This window comes from Rattus rattus, chromosome 2, assembly GCF_011064425.1.
Source record: "Rattus rattus isolate New Zealand chromosome 2, Rrattus_CSIRO_v1, whole genome shotgun sequence".
In the NCBI taxonomy this organism is placed as follows: domain Eukaryota; kingdom Metazoa; phylum Chordata; class Mammalia; order Rodentia; family Muridae; genus Rattus; species Rattus rattus.
In genome coordinates, this window is record NC_046155.1 from 108,633,788 (window position 1) to 108,640,868 (window position 7,081).

Consider the following 7,081-nt stretch of genomic DNA (forward strand, 5'->3'; position numbering starts at 1 on the left):
TTCTCAGGGCCTTTCAAAGATTCTTAAAGCTAGAAAGAACTGAGAAGTTAGCTAGTCCTCCTGAGATGGTGGAATATCTCTCAATAGTGATTGAAATTATTTTTAGCTTTATCCAGATTCTTAGTTTATTTTTTAGTTTTGGGCTCTCATTTTCCAGGTCAATGCTCAGTGGCAGGTTGCCTTCCAGATAAAATATGCGAACAGGTGCAAGAATAGAAAAATTTAGTAACAGCAGAGTTTAAAAATGTTAATGAAATCAGGACACAAAAGAATCATAGGAGTTTGGTTCTCTCAAAAGCTTAGTCAATTTGTCAGGGATTTAAGCCTGTGGGGAAAATGTGACTCTGAGCTGTGAATTCTCTCTGAAGGACATAAGATGGGAACATTCTCCTCATAGGAAGAATAGCAGTTGAGGGTACTGCCTCGATCATGAAGGAATGGGTATAAGAGAGATTCCTTTATAAACAGACACAGATTGTTTCTATTCCATTAATTTTTCCCACTCGGTGATTCTGAAGAGTCTCTGGGTTGACAGCTGAGTCCATGTCCAGAGAGAGTGCTCTTCTCTTCCTTCAGATGGGTGCGAGCACTAACAGAGGCTGCGATGAAGTGGCCTTCCCAATTTCTGTGTCAGCTCTGAAGGCCATGACTAATAGTAAGCACCTGCCTGCCGGCCTTCCAGCCACAGGAGGTGGTATGGGAACAAGAGAATGGGATAAAGAGAAAGAATGGAAGGAAGAAAGGAAGGAAGGAAGGAAGAAAGGAAGGAAGGAAGGAAGAGACATGGTCTTGTGATGTAGCTTAGGTTATCCTCAAACTCCCTCTCCTCCTGCTTAATCTCCAAGTGATGGATTACAGGTATGTGCTGTCATGCTCAATGTATAATGGAGCACTTACTGCATAGACATGGGAGCGTAAGGAAACAGATATGTAGTAAGCTCAGTCCTGGAGTCTAGGGGAAATTAAAAGATAAAGTACTACTTTGTGGTAGAGAGGGGCTATCAGTAGTGTAGAGTTGAAATAAGGAGATCTGGAGAATCCAATACCGCAGAGGTAAGACATACGCGGTAAGCTATACCATAAGTTAACTTTTCCCTGTCTCTTAATTTTTGGATCAGTTCAGGCCACAATTGCATTCCTTAACTGGAATTTTTATAGAGTAATTACTTTCATGTGTGTAGGTGTTTTACTGTATGTGTATATGTGTACCACATGTATGCCGGGTGCCTTTGAAGCACAGAAGTTGTAGCTGTGTAAGGGCTGCCTGAGAATAAGTGCGGCTATGGAGAAAGGGCAATGTTGTGGAAAAGTGTAAGAGAGAGGTAAGGGGGATCTGGAGAGATAGCTACCATGACTTTTCTTCCTCTCATCTCATCTCATCTTGCTAGTTGTTCCGTTGATTACCGAGAACCCAGGCAGAAGCCAGAGAGTAATGGTCCATAGGGGTGCACTCACAGAGACTCACAACATGTCATGTCAGGACTGAGGAGAATGGAGAGTGTGTTGTGAACGAGAGCAAGCGAAGAATAACCAGCACGACACTCCCAGGTCTTCTCTCTTAAACGCTAGATCCTTGTATTGTTCTCTAATCAGCACCTGGAAGGAAATCAGACTGGCTCAGGCAATTACTACTGCTCCCCTCTGTGTATAGTTGTCCTTCGCCAGCTCTGGAGCGCTTATTCTTGAGTAGCTGTCTTCACACTTCCAAATGGTTCTGGCAAGAAGGGGAAAGGTAGATCCAGGCTTTCAGAATCTGGCCTCTTTCCCCAGTATGGAGTCTTGGAAGGGCATTTTCACTCAGAACTAGCTGAAGTAAGCTTAGATTGTCCAAATGTTAGGTCAAGTTTGAAGAACTCTCAGCAGTGTGAGAGAGCTTAGCTTACTCTCCACACTTTCCCTACGTGATGGTCTCAAGACAGGGTGGCCTTCCCCAGACTCAACATCACTGTGTTGAAAACAAGGCTCTTGACCATATTGATATTGTCACCTGTAAAGGCCAGGTTGTGGCTGCATGGGATGACTTAGCATCTAATACATCGTGGGGAGTCCATGTATCCTTAGTACCATAGGAAGGTCCCTCTTCTTAGAACCCTTTTCTACAACCAAAGAGGTTGGGATCAGTTAGCAAGTGTATATCCTCTTCTGCTCCAGGATATATTCTTTCCTTTGCTTGTCTTCATCATGGTGTCTTTTAGGGTACTGGGAACGTGATTCCTCCATGTGGACCATGCCACCAGACAGAGGAACTGGTAAGGTCGAGCCAGCCCAACCCCTGGGAATCTCAGAATTGAGAGCAGTGGGTGTGGGGCCAGCTCCTTGTCAAGCTCTACTTGATCTGGAACACGTAACCATGACACGCCATCGAGAGGACCATAACAATTGGTCACATAGCATAAAAACCTGGAGTTCTCCATGCTAATGAGGTGTCTACATAGGCCCCAAGTGTTTAGCCAATAAGCTTCCCTTCTTGGGCATTTCTTTGCACAAAAGTTATTTAACCCCTGGTTTACCCTGAGTAAGATGTATGCATTCACAACTGCTATGAAATAAAAGTTTGGACAAGCAAGGACTGCCTCCTTTATCAAGGGTTGACTGGATGGGGATGGGGGATTTTGTGGTAAAGAGCCGTGCCTAAATCTCCCGGACCCTCCTAACATGGAAATCACTTGGAACCAAACAGGACTCTGCCCCAGTCCTGGGATCAGCCATCCCCTTCCTGCGTGGTGCCTGGACATTCCTCCCGTAACCCAACAGCTACTGGGTACACAGGAGATCCAGAACCACAGCATCCATCCCAGACCCTCATGTTTCTCGCCTAGGGAAGCATGGGCTGCAATCCCTATTATGGACTGTGTTCTGCCTCGCTGAGCATCTGCCGACAGCCTGATACTTTCAGGATCTATCCAACCAAGCAAAAATGTACCCATCACTAACTCCATACCATCAATTGGGCATGGAAGATCAAAATAAGTAAGAGTCAGCTCTTTCCCTTGGACAGTTCCCTAGACTGGCAAAGGAGGAGACTGGCCATGAGCGAACTCACTAGAATTTAGTTTATAGGAGCAGAGAATGCAAACATACGTTTGCTCTTTGTATGTTTTGTCAAATTGTCCTTCAAACTATTTAATATCACTTTTTCTACTTTTTGAATGCACCAGTTTCTCTGTTCTTTCACCCACAGTAGACTTGATTGCAACACCCCCTTTCCCTAATTTTACATATAGAATGATATCTCATTATTATTTGCAGTGATTATTTCTTTGCTTGTTAATGGAATTTCTAACATATCCATTTTTATAGTAGTGGTTATTCCTTGTATGAATTTTATGTTTACATTCTTACTTCACCCATGAATTGGACTTTTAACCTCCTTTTTATTATGCATGTATTTTATGATATGGATTATTTTCACACTCCCGAATTAGAAACACAGACTTATTTTAGACTGAATATATTTTCATGACTTTATTTTTTCATTCTCTATTGATCATGGTATTATTACTTAAGTGGTATTTTCAAGTGTAATTTTTCATCAGGAGTTACAGTTCATGAGGAAGAAAACAATTGTCTTACACAAACTAGAATAGAAAGACTTGTGTAGTTCGGATATGACTTAGGGACAGTACTATGTTCTTCAACAGTTTGAAAGGCAACTATATTAAAGAGGGCTCACTCTGTACTAGTGGAGTGGAACAAACAGGGTTAATGATGAGATCATAGTAAATGGCAAGTAGTATTTACTATGTTTTTTTTTATGCAAGGCTGCTGTCAAGTATTCATTAGTCCTTACTCCTTTTCAGTGAGCTTAAATGACCCGCTACCTCAGGGTAACATGGATTAACATTGGAAGAGCCAGGCTGAGCCCAGGTCTGAGATAGAGCACGATTCAATATCTTTCTCAGGATTACGTGATGAGGGTTGGTCTTTGGTTATATTGAGGCCTTTCAGTTCTCCTACTATAATATGAGGGGTAGAGTAGAGGGCCTCAAAGGTCCAGCCCAACTTCAGTGAGCAAAGAGCACCTGCTGGGGAGCATGTAACTCCTGCTTCTCTCCCACCTTGACAGACCAGGGAGATACAACAGAAGAATGTTTGTTCTTCATAGTGTCCTATCTCAGTGACAAGTCTTGCCTTCTAGTCATATGAGATATCGGGCTTGATTTTAAATACAGGAACTCAACCTTCCAAATAGTTACGTTCTTTCTAGAATGGGCCAAGTAAATGAGATGATTCTAGTGGAGCAAGTATGGTGTTGTCTTTTTTTTAATTTTTTAATTTTTTTATTTTTTGGTGTAATATTTTACAGCGGCAGAAAACAAACCCAAGCACTAAACACTAACAACATACTACAATCCAGGGAAGAGGTCATGCAGAGGCTACAGGCTAAGTCTTTATAGTTGACGGACGAACTGGCTATGACCCCGTTGTGCTGGTGACAGGACTAGAACTGTTGAATCTGGAGATGTCATACTTCGGCCCCAGGACCTACTCGCAGCAAAACACATAGGACACGTTTTTATCTTCACACAAGAGTAGGAGGCTACTCCCAGTGTTCAGTCATCACAATGAGCAGAGGAGGACCTTTTGGTGGACTCACTGGCTTTTTCCAAACTGCTTGTACTTAAGCATCAACTAACTTACAATATCCCATAATTTTTGGGGGAGATGGACACTTCCAAAGGCATAGATGTGGATTTCCGTCAGTCTCAGTGTCAGCTGCTGTTCGGCCAATCACGCCATAAGAGTGAGTGATGCCCGCAGCTAGCCCAAACTAAAAGAGATCTGTCTTTTATCTTTCGAGGTTCTCCACAAGAGTGAGTGATGCCCGCGGCTAGCCCAAACTTAAGAGATCTGTCCTTCATCCTTCGAGGCTCTTAGTTAAGACCTTGTTCCTATGAACACTCTTGGGGCACAGCATGTCCTCCAGGTGTGGGGGTGGAAATGTGCAGGCCGGAAGCAGGAAGAGGGCAATCGCTTTCCTTTTCTTATCTGGTACCCAGGCTTGTCCAGCATGGAAATGCAGCGGCACCCAAACACTTGTGGTCGCAGGAAGGCTTGTCCCATGAACCACTTACACTTTTCCCCACAGGACTCTGATGTTGGAGGACAGCACTGCCTCTAACTTCTTAGCATTGGCTGCAATTCTGGCCCAAGATGCCAAAACTGCCTCGGAGGCAGATGTAGTCACCATCGAGGTGCTGACTTCCTCATAGAGCATACGAGGATCAACGAGAGCAGGTATCTGCTCCTCCGGTACAGTGATGATTTCCAGGAGAAGGTCTCCCGAGACATTCTCTCTCTCTCTCTCTCTCTCTCTCTCTCTCTCTCTCTCTCTCCTCTCCCTCTCCCTCTCCCTCCCTCCCCCCCCCCTCCCTCCCTCCCCCCCCCTCTCCATGCTTTCAACCTGGCCTCTTTGGCTGAGTCAGGAACATTCTTCAACTCAGGTTGGCCTTTGCCGCTCAGCGTCATCTCCAAACCACAAAACATCTCAGTGAATCAGCTTCACTGGAAGGCAGATGTTGTGGAAAAGGAGGAACTGGTACCTTTCCTACGAGTGTGTCCTGGAGTCTCAGTCATCTTGTGCATTTTCTCCTTTGGTTTACAACCGTTATCATTCTCTGACTTTTTTTGTTTTGTTTTTTCCCGGTTGCTTTATTCTTTGCAGAAGCGGTGTTCAGTCGGCTAGACATCTGGCCTTCCACTTCTTCCCTCGGCTCCTCTGTGCTCCGCTTCTTGCTTCTAGCAGTTTCCATCTTTAGATTAGATGAAACCTCTGAAAGAAAGTTCTTCCAGCTTTCAAATGACCTCTGGCCTCAATCGGCTTTTAAAAATCTCCTCCTACTTCCTGTTGTCTTGAGGCCCTCTTCCGTTACCCTCCTGGTCCCACCCCCAACAAAATTGTGATGCTAAAATCTGGTTTGTGGCTAATTTTAATAAAGCCACTATTGTGTGATTTAATTTTTTTTTTTTGAGGCAGGGTTTTATTGTCTCCTTGCCTGGCCTGGATTGCACTATTTATCTATGTAAGCTGTACTGTCTCGGCCTCGGGAATACTCGATTTAGAAGAGCGAGCTGCCACACTCTGCTCCTGGCAACTGCAAATCTGGGAAATTTAAAACTAATTTTTGCTGGGTGTGGTGGCACATGACTTTAATCCCAGCATTGGAAAGGCAGAGGCAGAGGCAGGTGGATCTCTCTGAGCTTCTGGCCAGCCTGGTCTACTGGTGTTGTCTTTACGTACATGCTTTAGTAAAAACAAATGAACAAGCCAGGAGTGTAGTCAGACTTTTGGGCACTTTGTGGGTTCTTCTTTCTTTCACTCTTGTTCACCCCTTTTCTTCTACCCTTTCAATTCCCTAATACCATACATGAGAGATAAAAGGATAGAGGGGTAAGGGGGTGGCATTATTGTTAGACTACTTCCTGCTGATTAGGGGCATCCAGTTCCTTGGGGCGAGTTTGCTCTTTGCTGTCAGGATATCAAAGTTCTTCTTGTTTTTTTCCTTTGGGCATGACCAACAACCCACCCAACCTCTTGGGACCCTAGCATTTATATAGCCTCTGAAGAGTCCCTAGAGTTCTAAATGTCACATACTTGCCGAAACTCTCTGCAGCTGACAAAATCACACCCCTGCTAGAGCATGAGGTAAATCATAGTCAGCTGCTGTGGACCATTTGAAGCAACCCCACATCCCATATGGGATAAGAATATGAAAACACATTCTTATAATATTTCTGTGTTTTTTTTTAAAGGAAACCAAAATTCTAACTACACAAGTATGAGGTCAACCTCCAATTACTAGTTCAAGTATATAATAAGTATAAATAGTTCAGTGTATAATAAGACCCCATCTCAAAAAATAAAAATATTCAAAATGACAGAAACAAATGAAAGAAACCTGTTTGTTAAGTATGGAGTTAGGATGGGAAGGGATACAAAATTCACACAGCTTTAAGCTGGAGAAGAGAAGGAAGCGACTGGAGAGATTGTTCAACTCTCTGAATGACCGTCAGTTCTTCCCTCTGCCTTGGGGATAATACCATCCGTCACTGATGGCAAGAGGCACCTTCTAGTTTTATC

The 7,081-nt window shown here is 43.8% G+C and overlaps 1 pseudogene; it reads right to left on the reverse strand.

Moving 5' to 3' along the window:
• Positions 1 to 4,858: 4,858 nt before the first annotated feature.
• On the reverse strand, positions 4,859 to 5,753 carry LOC116894230 (annotated as a pseudogene).
• Positions 5,754 to 7,081: the final 1,328 nt, after the last annotated feature.